This window comes from Nelumbo nucifera, chromosome 3, assembly GCF_055504915.1.
Source record: "Nelumbo nucifera cultivar China Antique chromosome 3, China Antique-T2T, whole genome shotgun sequence".
Classification (NCBI taxonomy): Eukaryota; Viridiplantae; Streptophyta; class Magnoliopsida; order Proteales; family Nelumbonaceae; genus Nelumbo; species Nelumbo nucifera.
The window spans coordinates 94,353,191-94,366,203 of record NC_142651.1 but is presented as its reverse complement, the minus strand read 5'-3'; positions in this window follow the sequence as shown (position 1 = coordinate 94,366,203).

The window sequence follows — 13,013 nt, the reverse complement described above, 5'->3', positions numbered from 1 at the left end:
TTTATTTCCTGCTTGATTTTTGCAAGTAATAAAAGGTGATCATGTCTATTGGTTGTTAGGGTGTACACGTCTAAAGTGCTAGATTTAAGGGCTTGGTGTCGACCTCTTTTTTCAATAAAACAAACGGCTTCCTCTTATCCCAAGATACCAATCTTGCTTTTCTCTTTCAGAACTTTTTTGCTGAAAGGCCCTTGTTAGGTTTTTCTCACTAAAGGCTACAAAAGTGTCAATGCTTTTCTATCAGAAGTATTCTTTTTTATTTCTTGTAAAGAATATATTTCAGTATCTTAAGATAGCATCAATTCTTTGATTAGTTCTATCTTCGACTCCGGATCTCCTGCCTACAAGAATTTTGTCCATGTCTATCTACAACACACTACCCTTATGCATTGGGAACATCTCCCTTACAATACTATGTAGGAGGATGAGATGTTCTCCATGTTTGACTGCAATGTTATGTGGATAGACGTGAACAAAATTCTTATGGACAGGAGATCCGGATTCCCTATCTTCCTTTTTTTTTTATTTGTTTGCATTGATTTGCCCAACATCCATTAATGGAATTTCGTTGTCAGGAATTCTCCTCTTACTTCAACATGGTAGGAATAGAATTTTGTGCTCTCTCTCTCCTAAGGAAGTCTGTGCATTCTTTTTGTACATGTGGAAAGCAATTGTTTTTTTTTTTTTTTTTTTTTTTATAGCACAGGGGTCAGGAAAGCAAACTTTAGGCTTAAGCCCCTCCCATCTAAATCCCTAAATATCAATCAGATGGCTAAAAAGCAACACCTACTTCATCAGGGCTTATCTTCCTAATTAATATTTTCTGTTTTAACTTTTTTTTTGGGCATGCAAGAAAAGCTAATACTAAAGAAACAAAATAAAATCTCCACAAAAAGAGAAATCACCGAATCTCTCATCTGTGTAATGTCTAAACCATACCATTGAAGATAATAGGTCTGATTTTGTAAGAGGTTGTCCATGCATTAAACACATACAGATAATGATCAAAATTTGTAATGTATCAGGATGTATTGGGCATAATGTATAATTTCAGCTATATTCGACTACACTAAATACTCAAGGTTTTGTGTTTTTAATATTTCCATGTGGGAGTCAGGCCTAGATCTGTTTATGGACTGGGCTCAGACTTAGCTTTTGCCAAAATTTGAGTGTTCCTGACCCAAAGTCTAAACCCATCATAGTGTAAGTCATACCCGAAGCCTGGCCCATAAACAAGGTCCAATCATGCCTAAGATCGACCCTTGTAAAATTTTGAAGAAAAAACTAAAAGAAAAAGAGTTGCAAGCCTTAATTTGTTTCACTCAATACACAAGTTTGTGATATTGGGTATATTCATACTTTAACCTTGATTTTAGATGGCTCATAATAACTAAAAGGGTAAAATATAAAACCCTCCCTCCCCTAAGATTTCTGATAATCATAAAAGCCTCCTATCAGATTTTACTTTAACAAAAACCTTCCCTATAATTTTGAAATTAAAAAAAAAAAAAACCTGCAGTTATCCTCCCTTCTATCATTGTACCCGTATTGGAGATTGGAAAGTTATGAAATTGCCCTTCCTACTTATTACGGCATCCTTCAACATAATTTAAAGTGTCTGATTTGCCCTTCTTTTTCACTCGACCTGACAAGTTTACAGAGTAATATTACTTTACACTTTTCAAACTGTATACATTTAACTTCTTTTGAACCCTAAACATGGGAAAACATCATATCAAGCATGGGATTTGTGCGAATATTTTAATAAATCACCATCTGGATTGATTGATAGATACAAGGGTAAAATAGGTATTTAAAAAATTAATGCATTTAACCATGCTTTTGCTTCAAAACAACAGGGGAGGTTTTTTATTAATCTAACTATAGTTGTTTTTTTTTTCAATTACAGAAGGCACCTAGAACATTGCAAGTCATTACAGTCTAAGTCGTCTGTAGGTTTGATGAGAGATTAATCAGCATTAATTGCTTCCATCCAGGTCAATTCAATTGGTTGTCCGTAGACTTCCTAAACCTAATTCTATAACCTGCTAAGGATAGTTTGGACTTTGCCACATAATGTTGGATTGACTATATGGACTTTTGGATCCATCATTCTCAATGGGCCCCATCCAGGTGTGCAATAAACATGCCCCGTCAACGCTAAAGGCCTTGGACCATCAATTACTGGGCCACCATTTCTTACCCTATTAACACCCAAATACTAGCATTAGTCAAAATTGAAAAACTTAGAGAGTTAGAGTCTTCAGTCTTCCCCATCAAAGGATTCCCACCATTGGATCATTTAGATGGGAAGTTGGTGGGCCATGGCCCATGTGAATGCTAATGGTTTCATCCTTTCAAAACCTTAATTGTTGACCTAAGATCCACCTTCTCATGTAAGGACCCTTCCATTGAATTATAAGCATTCAATATTTGCTTCAGAAAGAGAAAGAGGAAACTCTGTGTGCTGGCTAGTGGCTAATGACCAATGGAGCAGGTAAAGAAAGATATGCGTGGATCATCAAATGAACCACCAATGTGTATACAAGTTCAGAGACAAGCTGAAAGTTTCCTTGTTAAACAGTGGTGGTTTCTCATTCTACGTCATACTCATTAAGGGTCCTTTTTTTGGATTTTGAGTGGGGAAATAAGTTGGAATTCTATTGATCAAGAAATCTATAATTTTTTTTAAGATTTATGTGGAGTTCATATAAAATTTATTTTCTCTGGCTACGTGATACTCATTTCCTAGGTGAATAAGTAACTTTCCTATCTAGGGAAAAGTTGTTAACACTTAGATGAGACAAAATTGTTCTTTTTAATAAAAGATTTTTACGGCTAAAACAGTCATTATCATATTTATCTAATAAATAAAAAACATGGATAAATGCCTTTGCCCAGGTAAGTGGATAACCGAAAAGTGAATGTGGCCTGTGCCCAAGTGTGTTGAACCATGAGGCTTGCCAATGAAACATATATAAAGGATAATGGCCAAAGAACTGCTGAAAACATCATAATGTGGGGAAGCAAGGGCTTATTTAATACAGATTCTTTGGTTTAAATGTGACATCATTTTGTTGAAGTAATCCATCCACTGTTGTTGAAGAATTCAAATAAAGGGTTATTTAATAGAACACCCCCTATAGTTTCATAGATCTACTTAAACCTACTCTATAGTTCTTATTTTACTAAAACACTCCCATAATTTGTAACCTATTTACTTAGGGGTGTTCTAAAATGTGGATGAGAAATTGGGTGATGTATTTCCTGTGGTGTGGATGAGAACATACCACACCCTAATGAGGTAGTTGTTCTTAACCATAGAAGCGTGGATGAACAAGTGTGCATTGAACCACACTACACCCCATAGGCATTCTACAAGGTGTGGTGCATTTCAATCCACTCTATGTGTTTTGATTCCATGCATTTCACCTATAATATGTAGGGTTGTAATCGGATTGGACTTGGATTGGATGCATCCTATCTGATTATTGAAGACTCACATCTGAATCTGATAGGATTTAAAGACTTGTATTCAAATTCGAATCCTAACAAACTCGGATCGGATTCGGATTTAACTCGACTCTGCTTTAAAATTTTAAAATACCAAAAAATTAAAAATTTTAATTATTATTCAACTTCTATATATAATAAATTAATGTAAATATAACATACTAAATTTATTATATATAAATTCATAAATATATTTTTATAATTTAAATATAATTATATAAAATTAATAAATATTACAATATAATCATATACAAATGGAATCAAATTTGAATTCGATCCGATTACATAAATACATCATACAAATCTAAGATAATCGAATTGAATGTCGGGTGAACCTTGGATTTTTGGGTGTTAATAAGGTAAAACAATATTTTATTTTATAAAAATAAAAAAAACATTAGGTTTCCAAGAGTACTAATTTTATATAAAAATAATAATTAATAAAATATATACATATTTAATTAAAAAATAATAAAATATACACATATTGAATTAAAAATTAATAAAATTTGCACATATTGAATTAAAAATGTACATAACATTAAATATTATATAACACAAAAAAAGTAATATTTTATTTTGTAATAATATACATAATTAGGGGTGCAAATGGATCGGATCATGATCCGATCTTAATTTTGATCATATTTTTTGAATTCGGATCACCCCTGTTCGGATCTTTGGATTGGATTTGGATCTCTCCCTATTTAATTCGAGAAGATCCAATCTGGTATATGTTATATATTTATTTATATAAATATACATATAATACATATATGTATGTTATTTATTATGTATAAATATATTCTTTATATTGTTTTCTTTTAATTTGTTATATTATTTACTTTTTATAAAAAACATGTATATACATGATGAAAATAATTAAAAACTACTTGTATTTTTTGTTTTCTTTATTTAATATGTTATATATTTATTTATAAATATACATATAATACATATATGTATGTTATTTATTTATTTATAAATATATTATTTATATTGTTTTTTGTAAATTTGTTATATTATTTATTTTTTATAAAAAACATGTATATAAATTATGAAAATAATTAAAAAATACTTGTATTTTTTGTTTTCTTTATTTAAATTGGTATTTTTTTCTTTTAATAATTTATTAATTTTTAAAGAAAATAAATCGGATCAGATCAGATCATATCTAAGGATCCGACTTCCCAACCAAATTCAAATTCATATCCTTGCTTATTAGATCCGATTGGATCTTCGGATTGAATTGGATCTGCCATGAATAGTGTACGATCGGATTCGAATATACCCTAATTTGAATTCAATCCGATCTGTTTGCATCCCTATACATAATAAAAAATAATGTTTTCAAAAATGACCTAGAATTAAAAAAAAATATTAAAAAACTAATTAAAATAATAAAAATGGTAGAAAACTATTGAACGGGTTAAATGGGTTGACGATTTGATTGCCTAGGTCAACAAGTCGTTGACCAATTCAACGTTTTTTGGCCAGGGACCGGGTTTGGGGTAAAACGGAACTAGTTGCTTGGACAGTTCCCAAGCTGAACGGTTTGACCATCTGAATCAACGACAGTTCAAAAACATTAATAAAAAATGTAAGATAAATTGGGTAAAACATGCCATGTGAAGCATGAGATCATTCTTGATAAAAAAAAAAACATAATAAAAACATGTGGATGAGAAATTGGCTTATGGTGTGGACTGATCCACAAAATAGTGTGGATCAGTCCACACCACAGGCTAGCCGAACATCTTAACTTACTGTAGTGCGTTTCAAAATGCAATATATTGTGGCCTAACCATGGTACTGAATACGCACTTAATCTACCTTTCATTAAGAATTGCTTGTTTTGCCATCTGAAAATAGTAACATGATCAATTAAATTGAGCAAAAAATGTTTGAGGGCATGGGCCCGTGATTGCTTGTTCCAAAAGTACCCCTTACACTTCTTGGTACAGAAAACTGAAAACAAGATTGATCAAATAGAGCTAAATAGAATGCTTGTTCATGTCTTACTAGGGGCAAAAATGATATTTTTGTTTCTATTTTCTTTTGATTAGATTTATTTGAATGGACGTTTGGGTTAAAACTGTCTTTTACATCTTTCATTTGAGAGAAGGTCAATTAAGTAAGTTAATTACAAACTATACATAGGGAGTATTTTAATAAATCACAAACTATAGTATAAGTCTTAGTAAACCCATGAAACTATAAGGAGTGTTTTAGACTTTTAGTAAATAACCCTTAAATAAAATAGCTTGTCAAGAGGAAGAGAAAACAATTTGTCAATTCATCATTGACCCGATTACTCAATTGTAATCAATCGATGTTGCAATCTCAGTTTGAGTTAACCTCTATCTTATTTGGTTAAAAAAAGGGAAATTGTAAAAAACTTACCATGAGTTTTAAACATTTCTCTTAAACTCACCACAACTTTTCAAAGTGTCCAAAACTCACCATGTCACTAACTTGACATTAAAAAGACCAACGACTATTAATATATTACCATTTTAACCTTCATAGACAAATATAAAATATATACATATATTTTAATATTTAGACATGAAAAAAGGAAAAAGTTCAAAAACTATTTTCAAATATAAAATACATATAAAAACATAGAAATTACGAAAAAATATAAAAATATATAGAAATTATACACAAAATAAAAAATATTTTCAAATTATAGAAACTATAGAAGTTGAAAAACAAAATCAGAAAATAAAAATTGTAGAAAAAACACCAAAAATTATAGAAAAACACAGAAATTCCAAATAAATAACAAAAAATACAGGAAATTTTATATATGGTAGAAAATAGAAAAATGTAAAAAAACAGAAGTTATAAAAATATTAGAAATTATAAAAAAACACTAAAAATGTAAAAAAAGAAACTGAAAAATGAAAAAAGACCATTTTCCTCTAACTCGCCATTCAAGGGTGATTTGGTCATAATTTATGCTGATGTGGACACCTCTGTTAAGAAACACTAATGGTGCACTAACGGAAGGTGAGTTTTGGAAAATAAAAACTTATTGACATGGTGTGTTTTAGATGTTTTGAAAAGTTGTGGTGAGTTTAAGAGAAATGCTGAAAAGTCATTGTGAGTGTTAGATAATTTCCCTAAAAAAAAACCATTGACTCAATCAATAACCCATCAACTTAAATGGTTGAACCATTGATACATCTGACCCATTCAATGGCTTATCACTTTTCTGTGTTTTTTTCTTCAAACTTTTTTATATTGATGACATTATAGGTTGACCCATTGACATAGATGGTTTGACCATTGACCCTGAAGAAGGACAACAATATACAGCAATGACCATGGCAATTGACGATTTGATAGCTACCAATTACTAACCCAACCGTAACAAATGTGCTAATAAATGTTTTAGGCTTTTAGCATAAACGAGAAAAATCCTGTTTGGCGTAGTTCATTATAACATGTTTGTTGCTGATTATGCTCAAGCACAAGAATGACAAGATAAAAGTAAACACAATGATGCCAAACACCATCATAATTATCAAATTGGTTCACTCTATTAGATGAAACATCTTTTAGACCCATTCTTTTTTTATCGGGTTTGAGATGCCCATTTCCTGACCCAAACCATTTCTGTCCAAGATTTCCTTACTTCCTTAACAATCAAACAATGTTTTCAAATAATTGTTGACCCAAACGATTGGATCGTTTGGCTTGAGAATTGTTTAGGAAACCGCTTCCGTTTTATTCCAAATCCGGTCCTTGGCCAAAAACTGTTGAATTGGTCAATGACCTGTTGACTCAAGCAGTCTGACTGTCGCTCATTAGTTTTGGCCATTTTTATTTTTTTATCAGAATGGATCAACGATTCAACAATAGACCATCCATTCGAACCAGATGATTAAACCATACACCCGAAAACTGATGGTCAGAACGATTCCAGTTTCGAATCATTTTTTAAAACATTGCAACCAAAGATTCTAATAGATGTGTGCGGCATTATCAAAGCATTTGTGGTCATTCCTTTAAAGAATAAATCCCAAAAAAGAGTCAATGATATATGCTTCGTTGAAGCCTCAAAATCCAACCCGTGGACTTTCTTTTTATCCTTTCAAAGTAACCAACCCATAGACACATTAGTCATTCTGCCTTCCAATGTGAATCTAACTCAAAAAGTATAATGGTTGCCTGGTTGGAAACTATGCTCCACTTATACTAAAAAACAAGGAAAAGAAACATATAAAAATGATGAAAGAGACAAAAAGTAGAATTAATTATGTAATTATCACCAGCTCACCATTACTTTTTGGAAGTTGGATTAGACACCTGAGAATTAATTCTTTATGTGCATTCAGGAACAAGGGTTTGAGTTGAAATGCTAACAATAGAATATAATTTACATGGGGTCTCATTTAAAGATTTGAAAAGGCTTACACGTTTCTTAAACAAAGATGGATTGTGATTCCTGACAAAAGCCCAACCCTCATCACCACCACCACATTTTGTAATTTCTATCCTCTGTGTGCACTAAAAATCAAGGGGGGTGGGGGCTTATGTTTCATTTATGAGCTTCAAACGGTTTTGCTTTGTCTTCTGCGCAAAGTCAGAAGCAACTCTTTCTTAATGGCAGTTTGGTGGATAAGGAATCTCTACGTCATTTCAGAATATTCAATGTGAGAAAAGAAGCCTATTAATTCCCTTCTTTGTGTAAATTCCAGACACCCCCCCACCCCAAATCCCTGTTGAGGATTTGATATATTACCAAACCCCTCATCAGATGAAAGAGAAGAGAGAATTTCTCTTGAAATGCAAAGGAAACCATTAATTTATAGTCAGAATCAAAATCAGAACCGGAATTAGGATTTCATTAGTAAGGGAGGAAAAGGTTATATTCTCAAATGGGGCAATGCCATTTTACCAAGAATGAAAATGAGAATGGAATTTCGATTTCTTCAAATCAAACAGTTAAAATTGAAATGACCCATTCTGATTCTGATTCTAATTCTAATCCCTATTCCGGCCTGTGAATCAAAGGAACCCTCAGTGGTGATGGACATTGTTGACTTGTAACTAGGCTCAGGTAGGCTGGCTTGGCTTAGTGTACTTGTACCATCTAAAGAAACGACAGAAGAGCTTGAGAGGGTTACCCAATGGTTTAATGGTCCAATTGAAGGCTTAGGTTAAGCCAAAGTCACTGTCGATACCGGGGAATTTGCTGGGTAGAATGAGTACAAAGATTACAAGAGCAGTCACCTTGTCAACAGCTCAGGTGGCTTTGCTTCGACAATGCATTGAATGGTCGTTGCCGAAAGTGATCTCTCCCACTCTCTTTTGCTACCAATTCCTACAACTTGAGGGACCACGACAATGTCTCTTTTCCTCACAATTTCTTTTCATCAAACACTGCTAGAATTTTCTCTTCTTTGTCTTGGGTGTCGGTTCAGTCATCCCAAACTGAAACTCAACCATCTTCTCCTGAAATGATTCTTCGAAATTTTTTACCATTTAAATTATGCCTTAGTTCATCAGCAGAAGAAGAAATAACCAAGTCATTTGAATTCCAGGAAATAGGGAAAATGAGTGGAATTCAATTCCAATCGACTCCAGTAATCTATATATACAAAACTACTGAACCGGTATTTCCGGCTTTCATGACACTTTTCCTTCTGGTCCAGGGCTACTGCTGGTAATATGCAAGAAATATGGAGAAAATAATTCCTCGCTTTCATGCCTTACCCCCCTAATCCAAGGAAGCTATATCCATTATGCGAGTTGGGATCTTCTCCTCACAGACAGCACGTTTCAGCCATCCCATGAATAAAAATTTGTAATTATAGATATGTTCCAGATGCATGGCTAAAATGTGCTGTGAAGTCAGTGTGAGCTCTATGAGAAGCAAATCCCATCTCCCGTTACGCGGCTCTGCTGGACAATTAGGTTTTTCCTCCATTGTTGGATTATCTGATTTCCTTTTAATTCACGGATAGAGAGAGAGAAAGAGACTAGACGTCTAGAATTCTCCATGAGCCTATATTTTTCTATTAATACTAAATTAGGGCTCAATGGTGGTAACCGGTAATTCATGATAGGGTTTCCACTTTCACAAGCTTGATGTTCCTAATAAAGGGCCTTATTAAGCCCAGTAGCAAATTTGGTTGAAGAATTTCAACAAACAGAATACATGGGAGTTAGGATGCCAATGAGCTGGGCCCAATTTGCTACCTTACCTCAATATGTCCCTATAGGTAACGGGCTTGTCTGGAATAGAAATACTGCATAAATCCTAATAAATCGTGTCCAACTATTTAGTGAAAACATGATTAGCTCAAAGTGTCTAGCCTGATTGCATTCATGCTGGCTCCAACATATAGGGGTTATGAGTTAACTGGGGTCCCAACAAAGGTCCACATAGTGACACAACCCAGATAAGCCCAATACACAGGCTCTAATATGTTGTATTCTACAGTCCAGCTGAACTGTAGATAATGGACCTACTAGATTTTGACAGGGTGGTCGTCTGGCTTATTTGGATGCTATGTTTGAACATTGGAAGGTTCAAAGCTTAAGCTTAGCATTAACATATATTCTTTGGAAAAGAATCGGAATTGGTATTTGAATTCATCGGAATCAGAATCAGAATGGTCTATTTTCAGTCTGTTTGGTTCAAACAAGAAGTGGAATGAAGATTAGAATCAGTTGAAATGGAATTTTATTACCAAGAGAGGGGGAGGTAAAAGCCATTCCCTAAAATGGGGGAATGCCGTTCCTGTTGGGTTTTCCTCTTATGTGGAGGATGGCCCAAGAAGCCCATGTGGTATTTTTGAGCCCATGGATGAGGGTATTTTTGCCCAAATGAAAATAGTCTAAGAAAATAACCTTTTAGTGGTGTTGGCTGCTAAAAGATTGAAAGAAGAAAAGAAAAAAAGAAGAGAATCCCGTGTAAAAACAGAGAAGAAAAAAGGAGTAGACTTTTCGAATTCCAGCCTATACAGTCTTCATCTTGTGCTTCGATCAAAGGTCGTTTGTGGTCCGATTGAGTTGAAAATTTTCAGGCATGTTCGCGACTTAGGGTTCTTCAATATGAATGGTGAAGATCTGATTTGACTCATTAGTTTGTGAGATCTGAGTCCGTGAACAGTACCTCTATTTTGGGTGAGACTTCTCCATTATCTTGAGATATTTGTTAGTTTCCAAGAAATGTATTTTCTTGATGATTTGTTGATTGTATGCCTCTAGTTTTATCTAGAGAGAACCCTTGTACAATTACTTTCTTGATAGTGGAAGTTTTTTGGGTGACCGTGGTTTTTTCCTTCCTACACCGGGAAGGTTTTTCCACATAAATTTGATTGTGTTCTTGTGTGCCTGTTCTTTGGTTTTAAACTCTACTAAATTGTTTCCTAACAGATTCACACAAAGAGGGAGAAAAATATTATTTCCGCTGTTTTGAAACTTGATTAGAGTTTGCTTGATTTCGTGATTCTCCCTACAAGTAGTATCAGAGCTTGTGGTTATTGTTACTGAATATCGTGTGTTGAATATGGAAGTTAATTTGAGTAGAATGATTACTTTGAATGGTGCAAATTACCATACTTGGAAAGGAAAAATGGAAGATCTCCTTTATGTTAAACAATTTCATTTACCGGTGTTTGCCACTAAGAAGCAAGAAAATATGTCTGAGGAACAATGGACCTTGTTACATCGACAGGTTTGTGGGTATATAAGGCAGTGGGTAGATGATAATGTTTTGAATCATATTAGTGGAGAAACACATGCATAAATACTCTGGAATAAACTTGAAGAGTTGTATACTCAGAAAACAGGAAATAATAAAATGATTCTCATCAAGCAGTTGATGGCTTTGAGGTATCGAGATGGAACTCCGTTGATAGATCACTTGAATACGTTCTAAGGTATAATTAATCAGCTAGCTGGAATGGGTATCAAGTTTGATGACGAGATTCAGAGGTTGTGTCTACTGGGTACATTGCTAGACTCTTGTGAGATATTTAGAATGTCATTGAGTAACTCAGCTCCGAATGGTATAATCAATATGGATCTGGCTAAGAGCAGTATTTTAAATGAAGAAACGAGAAGAAAGTCACATAGGTCTTCTCAGCAGTCAAAGATTTTGGTTACAGAAAGAATATGGTGGAATAAGAGCAAAGATTCCAAGAACAAAGATAAATGAAGAAGTAAGTCCAATAGGTTTGCTAATGTTGAGTGCCATCACTGTGGCATGAAAGGACACATCAAGAAATATTGTAGATAGTTGAAATGGGAGAACAAGAAGAAAGGCAAAGAACAAGAGGGTGGTGATAACAAGGAAAATGATAAAGTTGCTACCACTTCTACTGAAGAGTTTCTTACTGTTTATGATAGTGATGCTGTCAACGTTGCATGTCATGAGACTAGTTAGGTTATTGATAGTGGAGCCTCTATTCATGCCACATCTCGAAATGACTTCTTTACATCCAACACGACAGGTGACTTTGGTACAGTAAAGATGGGCAATGATGACTTGGCCAAAGTCGTTGGTATTGGAGATGTGTGTTTGGAGATGAACAATGGCATGAAGCTACTTCTTAGAGGGGTAAAGCATATTCCTGACATTCGTTTGAATTTGATCTTTGCAGGTATACTTGATGATGAAAGATATTGCAACACCTTCAGTAATGGTCAGTGGAAGCTTACTAGAGGTGCTATGGTTGTTGCTCATGGAAACAAGCATTCTAGCTTGTATATACTGCACGCGAGACTCTCACAAGACGCTATCAACGTTGTGAAAGATAAGCTTACATCAGAGTTGTGGCATAAGAGACTTGATCACATAAGCGAGAAAGGCTTGACAGTATTGGCTAAGAAAAATCTTCTTTCTAGTGTGAATGATCCACATTTGGAAAGGTGTACTCATTGCTTGGTAGGGAAGCAGAATAGAGTTTCTTTCAACAGTTCCCTTTCTTCAAAAAAACGCGATATACTTGATCTAGTACATTCAGATGTGTGTGGTCCTATGAAGACAAGAACTCTGGGTGGTGTCTGTTATTTTGCGACCTTCATAGATGATTATTCAAGAAAGCTATTGGTGTACACTTTGATGAGCAAAGATCAAGTGTTAGACATGTTCAAGCAGTTTCAGGCTCTAGTTGAGCGACAGGCTAGGAAGAAATTGTGATGCATCAGAATAGATAATGGGGGAAAGTATTCAGGTCCTTTTGATGAGTACTGCAGGCATCAAGGCATTCAACATCAAAAGACACCTCCCAAGACTCCTTAGTTGAATGGTTTGGTTGAGAGAATGAACAAGACTCTAGTTGAAAGAGTAAGATGTCTTCTTTTGCAGGCTCAATTGCCAAGATCTTCCTGGGGTGAGGCCTTGAATACAGTTGTACATGTTCTTAATCTCACACCATGTGTTCCTCTTCAGTTTGATGTTTTAAACAGAGTTTGAACTAGCAAAGATGTTTCTTATGATCATCTGCATGTTTTCGATTGCAAGGCATTTGTGCACA